Source organism: Lepidochelys kempii, chromosome 15 (assembly GCF_965140265.1).
Source record: "Lepidochelys kempii isolate rLepKem1 chromosome 15, rLepKem1.hap2, whole genome shotgun sequence".
NCBI classification, from domain to species: domain Eukaryota; kingdom Metazoa; phylum Chordata; order Testudines; family Cheloniidae; genus Lepidochelys; species Lepidochelys kempii.
The window spans coordinates 11,914,806-11,927,304 of NC_133270.1; the positions used below are offsets into that span (position 1 = coordinate 11,914,806).

The 12,499-nt window shown below is 44.8% G+C and overlaps 1 protein-coding gene across 2 annotated transcripts in view; it reads left to right on the forward strand.

The window, feature by feature from the left end:
- Positions 1 to 12,499, forward strand: part of LOC140898814 (sodium/glucose cotransporter 1) — an 84,677-nt gene that overhangs the window by 18,881 nt on the left and 53,297 nt on the right. The window lies entirely within an intron of this gene.

Consider the following 12,499-nt stretch of genomic DNA (forward strand, 5'->3'; position numbering starts at 1 on the left):
ACAAAAAGACCCAGGAATAAACCTCCCTCTTAGCCTAAGGAAAATTCACAAGCTAAAACAAAAGATAATCTAACTCATTTCCTTCCTTTTACTTACAATTTGTAATCTTAGGTGCTTAGTTCAGGTATGGGTTTAGGAGATGTATTTTCCCTGCCCTAGTTCCTCGCTGACCCAGAGAGAACACAAAGAAACACCCAACAAAAACTTTCCCCCACAGATTTGAAAGTATCTTCTCCCCTTATTGGTCCTTTTGGTCAGGTGCCAACCAGGTTATCTGAGCTTCTTAACCCTTTACAGGTAAAGGAGGGATTTTATGCTACCCTTAGCTGTATCTTTATGACAGTGTATAATTGCAACGTCAACCTTCTTGCCAACTTCTGTGAGTAGAGCCTGCCTCTGGCTCACAGTTTAACTTTGCTTTATGTCAGCAAAGTCTTGACCATTACTTTAGTTCAGGCTTTAGGTCTCATACCGGGCCTCTGATACAAGGGTTTATGTTTCAGGGCCTCATCTTACCACGTCTTCTTTTGTGCTGTGATATGGAGGTTAAAGTCCACTAAACTATCTTTTCAGCATTTATCTGCCCTTAATTAGATTACTTATTCCCAGGAACATGACACACATCTGTGACTTTTTCAGTGTTACCTGCCCGCCTCCAGCTCCATTTCATACAAAACTTGTTTGCTACTTTCTCCATCTGCAAGTTTAGTCTTTTTTTTTTTTTACATCATTCTCAGATTTATTTCCAAGTGTCTATATAGTTCCGATATCTTCAGACAGAAGATGCTCATGGGGTCATTCTGATGGATTAACTACATGATTTTCCTTGCAGTGAACAAAATATTAGGGATATTGTGTTCGTGTATGAGAGCAACATAGCCAGCTCAGATAGAAAGGAACACCCTTACCCCCACACCTGTTGTTCTAGTGAAGTGTTGTAGTGGGCTTATGAAGGGGAAGAATGCTATATTAGGATGGGTGTACTGCACATGGAAACAGTGTTCTTTGGAACACGTAACAGAAACAAAGGGACCTGGATGGCTCAAAGTGTCTTCTACCTCTGCAGTAGCATTTCAACTCTCTAAGTCAAATCCAGTCCATGCTGGTAGTGATTTGATGGCTGATTAATTGTTTATAAATTGTATGTGAGGTAATTGGGTAGCCTCAGTTCAGTTTCTGGTAGACAGGTGTAGCTGTCCATATTCCTAAAACAATCACCAGCCTTCATCTACCATCATTTAAACCACCATCATGACAACTGGTGGCCCCATAAACAGTCCGCAGGGATGCCATGGAACATAAGTACATGGAAACTAAACTCTTCTCTCACTTTTAAGTTTGGTCCCTTCCAAAGAAGGGTTGAGGAAAATTCACAGGGCAGACTGGGAGCAGAGGTATGTTGCTGACACCCACACAGACTCCTGATTCTGTGTCTCCTCTCAGCTTTTCAGTATCTGTATCTTTGTTGCTAAACAGAAAGGTGAGGCACTGAAGAGGCACACTGCAGATGATTGTGCCAAGGCTTATGCTTCATTAGCCTGACAATGACCTCTATGGTGTTTTGCCTTTGACTTAAATTAATGCAGGCTAAGGCCGTATGAGCTTTTCAGAATTTGAAGAAACATCTTGTTCAAGGAAGGCCTTTGCTTGTTCACTAGTAACAAGGAGGTCTAAGGAGTGAAATTAAGTAAGGTTAGAAGGCTTGATTTTTCTCCGTAGGTCACAGTAGGCTAAAGTGCAAATTTGACTCATGGGACTTGGTTCTGCTTTCACCCAGTACAGGGTATATCAGGATGTCTTTGGAATTACAAAAACAATGCTAGTGAGATAAGGATCAGATCCATGGAGTTCTACACTACAGTGTTTAGCTCTGATGAAGAGAGAGCATTGCATGCTGGGACTGATGGTCCACACATTCTCCTTCACTATGTTAAAGATAAAGGGATCTGCACCATTTATAAAAATTTAGATGAGGCTCTTGTTCCCCTTGCCAAGTTGCCAGTGTGGCCCTCAGCTGGCCAAAGTATGAACCACTTCTCTGGGTGCCGAATGTACCCTAACCTTGTCAACTGGGATTTACCCAACACACATGCAAAATTTATTGAAACAGCAAATGAAGTGTTGCCAAGGAAACATGAGCTATTAAACTCCAAAAGCATAATTTATAAGAAATAAATATGGTTGTAAACATTCTTTCTCTTAGTGCTGTGAAAACCCTAATGAAATAGTCTTGCACCCTTCCAGCTAATGGAAACAGTGTGCCTGGGGAATGAAAGGGTGAAAAGGGAAATTACAAGTCATTTAGCTCTAAGTCTGGGATAGAGCAAATGGGAGCGGGGCCTTTGTGTGCTTTCTTCCTCTCACATCAGTAATGTATTGAATGCTTGATTCTCCACGTATGTTATAAATCAGGAGTAACTCAGCTGAAGTCTCAGAGTAACAGCCGTGTTAGTCTGTATTCGCAAAAAGAAAAGGAGTACTTGTGGCACCTTAGAGACTAACCAATTTATTTGAGCATGAGCTTTCGTGAGCTACAGCTCACTTCATCGGATGCAACTGATGAAGTGAGCTGTAGCTCACGAAAGCTCATGCTCAAATAAATTGGTTAGTCTCTAAGGTGCCACAAGTACTCCTTTTCTTTCAGCTGAAGTCAGTGCAGTCATGTTAGTGTAAAGTCAGTGTAAGTCGGAGGATGATCAGGGCCAGGATTTCTAGAAGAACCTTTAGAATATAATACCAAAAAAAAAAAAAAAAAGGGTGAAGGAAAGAATTAGACAATTGGAAACATTTTTATATTAGTTTGTTTTAATACCTTAGACATTTAAAATTAGATTTCCTCCTCTCCTTTCCCCACTGTCGCTGGTGGTATCAGCCACCATACTGACCATAGCAAGTCCCCAGCCTTTAAGAACTGCCTGTCATGTGAGGCAGTGAAATCTGCAGGTCCTTCTTGAAGCAGACACAACACTAGAGGTAGGTGCACCAGAGGGCTTTCCTCATGGAGTAGGTGGTGAGAGCAGACTCTGACCCCAGATTCCAGATGGCTGGATCTGTGGGGGACCAGAGGCAGTTGAAATCTGTCCCAGCATCAACTTAAAAACCAGACATAGGGTCACTCAGGCCTGCGGCTTCCTTGTCTGGGAAGCGTGGACAAATCAGTCTCAGAGTTTAAGTCTTAAAAGGAGAAGAGGTAAAAATCACCCTCCCTGGATCTGGCTTTTAGACCAAATAAAGGTACCAGGCTGTCAGACACTGAGTGCCTCAAAACTTAGGAAAACTTCCCTGAGCACTTTGGAGCCAACATCAGCTGAGCAGATCTGTCCGCAATAGAGGCCCTGTCCAGCCATGCCATGGCTGTTTTAGCCTCCTCAGTATCAAGGCAATCAGAAAGATCACTGGCAAGTGTGGTACTGGGTATAAGTCTGACCCTGGTGCTAGCCATTCTATTGCCTCCAGCACTGGCTCCAGTGTGTCCCTTCAGCACAATGACCTGTGTGTGACTTCTGGACCCATGTTCACCCCAATGCAGTGCAGGTTCTTGGTCCCAGTGGCTTTGATGGTTCCACCATCCAGTCAGGCCTCCCTACGCCGAGACTCTGTGCCAAGGGTGATGGCAATGGTGGTCACACCATCCAGCTCCCCCTGCTAGCCTCAGTAGGCACACTGAAAGAGTTACAAGCGACTACTGAGGACCTGCCATTCAAGGGCTGCTCATTCTTCCACAAGAAGACTGACAAAGCAATGAGATCCCTCTAGCATTCGAGGGCCACCTGCAGATCATTGGCATTCTATGCCCTGGCTTCCAAAAGGAGGCATTTCAGTCCCCAACCCTCAGTGGCAGCCTTTCTTCCAGTATAGGCTGGCTGAGCCCCTGGGCCATAGGCAGAAGCCCATGAGAATAAAATCCACAGGGGAGGTCTACCTCTCAGTTGCACCACCCTGCTTCAGCATTGACTAGGCAGCAGATCTGATTCAGTGCCTGAAGACGGTACACTATTAATTCTGCTATCCTTGCCCTTCCTTCCATTCAGCAACTGTCTGGCTTACATCCAATAGGCTTGGTCCAGCATCATCTCAGACCATTAGGAATTTGGCCCAGAAAGCCTATGCCATTCAGTTCCTCTCCCTTCCCCCCAATTTCACCATCCCTCATCAGGAACCCTTCCAACAAGAGCTTGCTTCAACAAGAAGTGCACCCCCTCTTTTCTTTGGATGGTCTAGAGGAGGTTCTATTCAAGGTATTTCCTTTTTCCCAAGAAGACTGGGAAACTTTGACCAATATTGGACCTTAGAGCCTTGAACACCTGTGTCAAGAAACTCAGGTTCAAGATGGTCTCTCTTGTGTCCATCATCACTCCCTAGACCAGAAGGACTGGTATGCAGCCCTCAACCTCAAGGATGCAAATTTTCACATCATGATACACCCGGCACACAAGTACTTCCTGATGTTTGTGCTGGATGACAATCGCTACCAGTACTGTATTTTACCTGTAGTTTTCTCTGTAGGACCCTTATTTTTATGAATGGTGGCAGCCTGCCTGAGAAAGTCAGGTGTCCAAGTGTTCCCATACTTAGACAACTGACTGGTCAGGCGCCACTCAGTATCTCGAGTCCAGGCCTACATCACATCTATTCTCTAGCTGTTCACATGTGTCTGGGCCTCTTGTTGAATGAGAGAAAGTCCATGTTAACACCTACATGGCAGATAAAGTTTATTGGGGCTGCACTCAGCATGCAGACAACTGCTTACCTACAATCTTTCTGTTTCTGCCTGCAGTTCCAGCCAGTGATGTGAGTAAGATCCTGGCTCAGACTATTGGGTCCTATGGTGGCATGTACATTTCTTATTCCATAGGCAAGGCTCTGCTTCTGACGACTTCAGGGATGTTGTCTTGGGTAGTTCACAAAAGACAGACATTACCTAGGCAGAGCGATGCATCTTCCCTGGTAGTCCTCAGTCACTAGACACTGTTTGCAAGGGGGACCCATACAGCCCCAATTTGCCCACAGAAACCATGATCACGGAAACCTCCATGTTCAAATGGGCGGCGGGGGAGCAGTTCATATGGGCAATGTCATGGCTCAGGACTTGTGGTCAATTATGGAGACGGCCTTACACATAAATATTCTAGAATACAGGTCCATATAAAGTTTATATTTGGCCTTCCTTGGTAATGCTGGACAATATGGCAGCAGTCTTCTATTTAAACAGACAGGGAGGGAGCAAGTCTGAGCTCTTGTGCCAGGAGGCCATCCAGCTTTCGGACATTGCCATAGGGCACATTACCCTGACAGCAGTCCCTGTCCTGGGGATGGACAATGTGAAGGGACATGGCCTGAGCAGATACTTTTGGAACACTCACGAGTGGTGGACGCATGAGCGGGGAGGGATAGCTCAGTGGTTTGAGCATTGGCCTGCTAAACCCAGGGTTGTGAGTTCAATCCTTGAGGGGGTCATTTAGGGAGTTGGGGGATTGGCCCTGCTTTGAGCAGGGGGTTGGACTAGATGACCTCCTGAGGTCCCTTCCAACCCTGATACCTTCAGGACTTTGTCCAGCGACAGGGAGGTTCCCCACATGGACTTTTTTTGGAACAATGGAGAAAAACAAGCGTTGCCGCTTCTGTTCATGCAGGAGGGGACACGGTCCCAGCTCTCTCTCTGATGCTTTTCTCTTTATATGGACGAACAGACTGTTCTATGCATTCCCTGTCATTCCCCTGCTCCCCAAAGTGCTGTGGCAGATCAGGCAAGAGAAAGCCAGATTAATCCTGATATCCCTGGATTGGCTGAGGCAAATGTGGTTGAGGGATCTCCATGACCTCTCCGGAGTAATGCCAATCTGTCTATGCTTGATCCCTTACCTAGTTTGGAACAAGGGCTCAGTCTTGCACCCGAACTTAAGCTCCCCCCGCTCGACAGCATGGCTGCTCACTGGTTGACGCTAGTGGAGAGCAACCGTTCATCAGATCCTTATTAGTAGCAGGAAGGATTTCTCTCTGTTCACCTAGCTCTCTAAATGGATGAAGTTCACCCACTGGGTGCAACAGCACCAGATATACCCTTTACATTCTGGGATACCGGAGATCTTACTGCACCTGAAGAGCTCTGGGCTCTCTGAGTTCATTGTGGGTTCACCTGGTGGCCATTTCCATGATCCACCCACCGAGTGACCAGTCCTCAGTCTTCTCCCACCTGATGGCAAAGGGGTTCCTGAAAGGCATCTCAATACTGTACCCACCAGTCGGGGACATGGCCCCAGGGTGGGACTTTAAACTTATCCTCTCAAAGCTGATGGATGTCCCCTCTGCACCTCTAGCTGTGGGCTCACTGCCCTATCTAGCCATGAAAGTGGCCTTTTTCTTGGCAATTACATCTGTCAGGAGGGCCAGGAACTGCAGGCTCTAATGGCTGAGCCACGTTATACAGTCATTCATAGTGTCCAAAGAGTCTCCGAAGTTTCTATGAGATCACATCCCAGATTTCTTCCCCAGGTGGTGTCCAAATTCCACACCAACAAGGTCATCCACCTGCTTGTGTTCTTCTCCAAGCCTCACACTGGGAGAGTGGAGCAGAGGCTGCACCCGGTGGGCATCCACTGGGCCATATTCTACCTGGACTGGACAAGGCCTTCAAAAAAAAATCTCCCAGGTGGTTTCTTGCTTACACAGAGAGACTCAAAGGATGGCCCATGTCTACGTAAAGACTATCCAACTGGATTACTGAATGCATCAGGTCATGTAACTGGATAGCAGGTAGGCAGCTGCCCGACAGAATGACAGCTGCCTCCACCAGGGCACACTCCACCTTCGTGGCCTCTGCAACAAACTTGCCAGTTGAGGATATTTGGAAAACAGTGACCTGGTCATACGTTCATGAAGCACTACAAGCTGGTGAATGTAGCCAGGGACTATGCAAGATTTGGAAGAGCTGTGTTACAGTCTGTATTTACAGAGACTCCCTGTACCTGCCCCCAGCGATGACTACTGCATGGGAGTCACCAACTGTGGAATATGTACACAGAGAAACATTCAGAGAAGAAGAGGTCACTTAGTCATACAGGAACTGATGTTGTTCTTTGTGATGAGCAGTCCGTATACATATTCCACAGCCTACCTGCCATCCCGGCTACTTCAGAGTCCTGATGTCAGCCTCTTGTGGAGGTGAAGGAACTGATTGTGATGAGGCAGCTCTGCCTGTTGTACCTTTTGTGAAGTGAACGAGGAAAGGAAGGGGTACATGTGCTGTCCCGTTAGATATCGCTGACTAGAAAATTCTCCGACATGTGTGCACTGGATGTGCATTCACCAACTGTGGAATATGTACATGGATTACACATCTCGAAGAACATCAGTTACTGTACAGATAAGTAATCTCTTTTTCACCATTGTCCCCCAGGGCTAAAGGAGGTTACATAGTGCAATAACTGGGATAGGTAACCTTGGTCTCCAAGTGATGCTCAAAGTGTTTGGAATGCATAAAGCAATAAACTAGGGCTGTTCACGGGTTAAATCCTGACATCCACAGTACCTTAGCTCTGTCCTTGCTCAGATAAAATGCCCATCACTCCAGAAAGTGCTGGCCTGAGTATAGACTAAGCAAACGGTGAGTAAGGATTTCAGGACTAAGCCCAGAAAGAACAAACCATGACACTGCAGTATGGGTTGATTCCTTCAGTCCCAACTTAGTTTCTGCTCAGATAAAACATCAATACAATATGTTTGCCAGACCTTAAACTCTTTTTTCCATCCTTATTTAAACAAGGCTCCCATTGGTTTAATGGGATTTTTCCCTGAGAAAGACCTGCAAGATTTGGCCCATAAACTAGAATTTGTGAACAAAGGCATGATGCGTTAACTTGTTGAAAATTTTACATACCCTTTTGAAATGCAGCACACTATCTAGGAATACCCATTTCCCTTGTTATAGAAGTTTAAACTGGGAAATTAGCAAAGGCTATTGTCTCAGCATTTGTGGCTAAACATCTTCCTATCTTATGGGCTTGTATATTAGGAAGCTGTCAACAAAATACTTAACTTCCTTGTTCTATTAATACTCAGCTCATTTGGCTGTCTTTGTGTTTGTACTCTGGACTTTCGGGGATATGTTTAATAGCCCTTACTTCTTCCAGATGGCTTTGCTTTTGCAAATTTCAGGAAGCCTATTACGTTAGGTGTAACAAATTTGTGGGTGTAAGTTTTCCAGGACAAGTGATTGTGTTCTAAGATGCAGCTAAATACATAATAATTACTACATCAAATGGAAGTAATAAAACAAGTATTGCTACAGAGAAGATTGGCCAGGTCTAGTTATGACCTGTCACATCAATTTCGGGCCAAAAATTTCCCGGGTACTGAGCTTTCAGGCTGTTAATGAGCTGCCTGACCCAGTTAAATGGATACGAATTCCTGTGTTGGTGGTTTTACCTTGAAGACAAGTGAGCCTATTATGTCCCTGTTATCTGTACAAGCTTTAATGAAAATTTGTTTTCTATTTCCCAGTAAGGCCCAATAGCTTCCTTCTCTTGGTTTAGAGAGGAAAATTGGATTACTTAAACCCATATGATGGTAATATGGCAGCCTTATCCCTTTGTTGTTAGTAAACAAAAATGATGTAATCTCAGGAGGTTCCTCTCCATCCAACCCCTCGCCCCACCAAATTGGCTTAGTTTTCCTGTACACAATTTTGTTACTGTTTCTACATAATGTTGTTGTTTACTGTGAACTGCCTAATTTAATATGTGTCCTGACGTAAAAATAGGTCTCTTCTGGAAGTCATCTGGAAAGTGGGCAATACATCTGACAAATGAAAACCATCTCTCTTTGGAGAGAGTACTTTTCGAGAGAAACAGGTACATCATGGTAATGGATAGTGTTACCGGCACTCAGTGCCGAGAGGCAAAACAACAGCAGGGGTTCGTTACCCGGTGTGCTTCACTCAATAATCACAACGGGGTGGAGAAGCAGAAAAGTTTATTTGCAGCTGCAAACAAGGTACAGGGAGAATAGAATCTCAAATCCTGCACACCAGAGCAGGTCATTACACACACTTTTATATTTCTTAATGCTACTGCACTACACATTAGCCAATCAAAACTTTACACAAATACTCTGCCTTCCTTATATGGGTTACAACAATGTTTATTTCCTGCAACCTTTAACAAGCATTCCTAGCAACTTAAACAACCAGCACATTCTGTCTGGCCTTGTAACTATCTCCTATTATCTTTAACTTGGTGTCAGCAAACCTTACACTATAAGGCATTATCTGCGGCTGCAACATTGTTTTAAGAGCAAAAGAGCTTACTCAAACCAGCCAGGCCTGAATTCTATTAAGGGGGGTTGAGAAGAAGCCCTTAGGCCTTGAGCAGGGAGACTTCCTTGACCCTTATGGCCTTCCATCCCCTCAATTTAACTAGTGGCCATACCCTGGGGTCTCCAACAATAGGAAGTTGAGATCCAAGAGGGCGTCCTTTCTTAGAAGGGATATTATTTGCAGGACTGGAAACGACACCCGTTCTTTAGATAGACTTAGGGGCTATAGCCAATTAACACAATGATAAATGGATGATAAAATGAACTATGTGATGTTATGGTCAATTTATGTGCTCTTTCATATACAATTAATGTATGCTAAATAGATTTAAATTGTAGGAATATAGAAGTATAGTGTTAGTAAAGCATGGCTGAAACACAAGGCCTACAGGCTGAGACCTGTCAGATTTTAGCTTAGCCAGACTATGTCATAGACTTAAGAATCCTTAATATGAGTTGGGTGGCCTAGGAATAACCCTATGCCAGCAAGGTCACAAGGTTACCGCATAAAATGTGCAAACAGATGAGATTACTGAAAAATGGATTGCAATAGATTGCAATGTATTGTCCAAGACGACGAAAAACCTGATTGTAACATCTTTGAATGTCTGTCTTGACTGCAGAGTACATGTTATGTGTAGATGCTAATGAGAATAAGAGGAACTACAAACAACCTATGAAAAATGGGGCACCCCAATATTCCTGGGGTGTGGAAGAACAGATAAGGAAAAGAGGGTTGACACCTTAATGCATATGCATAAGGTGTTAGATGTATAATTACAGAATTAGTCAGAGTTACAATATAAAAGAGGGTTCCCTGGTTGTATAAGAGTGGGAAGACCCAAGGGAATATCCATGGGGAAACCCCAGCAGGGACCATCCCTCTACTGATGATCAATTAGTGAGAGGTCCATCCGACCCAAGAATATCTTTGAGGATATGAGTATGATTATGACTACAGTTATAATTATTGCATAGGTTTTTGTAGGATTTCTATATGTACGGATAATTGTAACTTTACTTATTGCTTTAATGTAGCTTGTCATAGTTGTCAAAGATAGTACTTTGTACTCATGATTGTGTCTGTGGTCATTATCCTTGGACTTTGTGTGTTCCTAGAGACTCCAAATTTGAGAGAAGCACCAGAGGCAATTTTACTCTGTTGAGCTTGAAACTGTAGCATCTGGAGCTGAACCCATGGTGGTGTAATACAACATACTATGTTCACTTTAAATAAAATAAAAGGCTACAGGCCAGATCCTCAGCAGCACTGGAGCAATGCCTGACATAGGTGAGGAGCAAGGGAGTGGATGATGCAATAATGATTTCCACTCTTATTTCCTTCCAATCCTATGGCTATCCAGAGGGTTGTTTGGACCCCGGTACAGCATAGAACAGATTCAGGGGGTTTTGGCCACAAGGCACATTTCTAGCTGTAGGGAATAACCAAAGTGCAGCATTGCTCCAGCCACATCCCCTTTCTTCTGGAAAAGCCTCCTACAGTGTCTCTACATGAATGAATGAATGTGTTAGTCTCTGAGGTTCCACAAGTACTCCTCGTTCTTTCTACATGAGGGAGGGATTATTACTTAGCTAGTTAAGCTGGATTGCTGTCTGTTTTGAGATGTTAGTTCTTAGAGCAGTGGTCCCCAAACGTTTCACGTTACGCTCACCCTGGGAGTTGCATTTGGGAGCCAGGGCTGGGAGTGGGGCTGTGGCTTCTGGGGGGGCATGGGCAGGAGTAAGGGGGCCAGGGCTGGGGGCAGAGCTGTCGCTCGGCCAGGAGCCGAGGCCGGGGCCAAAAGCTGGGGCAGAGCTGGAGGCAGAGTGAGGCTGGCTGGCACTCCCTCTCCCCTGCCCATGGGGGCTGGCCTAGGTCCTGCTGTGTCCCCTTGAACTTTCCTCCATGCCCTCCTAGAGGGGTGTGCCCCACAGTTTGGGGACCACTGACTTAGAGGAAGATGTGGCCCTTAAAAACGGCATACTCTTGAATACATTCCATCTTTTCCCTGCTGATTTGTGCATCCCATTGGTTATAGCTGCTTTGTGTGTTCCTTTCCCTTTCTACAAACTGATCCCATCTGTGGGTGGGAATAAGGGAGGGCCTGGCTACCAGCCAGAAGGCTTGTTCCTTATTGTGCATGAGCACTAAAGTTGTGTGTTAGAACATGTCAGATCCTCATTGCGTCTTTATAAAAAAATATCATAGACTCTGTCTATACTAGGGACACTTTCCACATTTCCTGCCATTGTTGACATTGGTTCAGCTCCACCAGCTCCCAGCAACACTGGGAGCACTAACATAGAAGGCCCAGTGGCTGCTGCTGCCACTGTTGCAATTAGAAGAGCTCTAAGCAGAAGTTTAAATATAGCATTTAAAACACCAGCAGTCTGTCTACACTAGGGCTTTCAGCATTGCCAATGCTAGGTGAGCTGATTCAGTGTTAGCAACAGTTAAACATTTTAAAAAATGTCCCTAGTGTAGAAAGGACCATAGAGAGAGACTAATCATACGCTTTGCCTTTCATTTGGGAAGATGGAGTACTTCCTGTACACTGGTATTGTCAAATGCACACCCATTGAACATAAACAACTTCCTCATGCCACAGTCCCAGTCCCTGAAAGACACTTACCCATCCATATGCCAACACTTATAGATCTACTTCCACTCTAAAACACACATGCAGATGCTCGCATTCATACACATACTATGTAACCGGGCACTCTCATATCAGAGAAATCAGATTAACTATTGCTTTACTCAGACCAGGTCTCCCAAGATTTGTGAGAGTGTGCATTATTAAGGATCTACAACCTATCCTGAAGGATGACCCAACACTCTCACAAATCTTGGGAGATAGGCCAGTCCTTGCCTACAGACAGCCCCCCAACCTGAAGCAAATACTCACCAGCAACCACATACCACACAACAGAACCACTAACCCAGGAACCTAACCTTGCAACAAAGCCCGTTGCCAACTGTGCCCACATATCTATTCAGGGGACACCATCACGGGGCCTAATAACATCAGCCACACTATCAGAGGCTCGTTCACCTGCACATCCACCAATGTGATATCTGCCATCATGTGCCAGCAATGCCCCTCTGCCATGTACATTGGTCAAACTGGACAGTCTCTACGTAAAAGAATAAATGGACACAAATCAGATGTCAAGAATTATAACA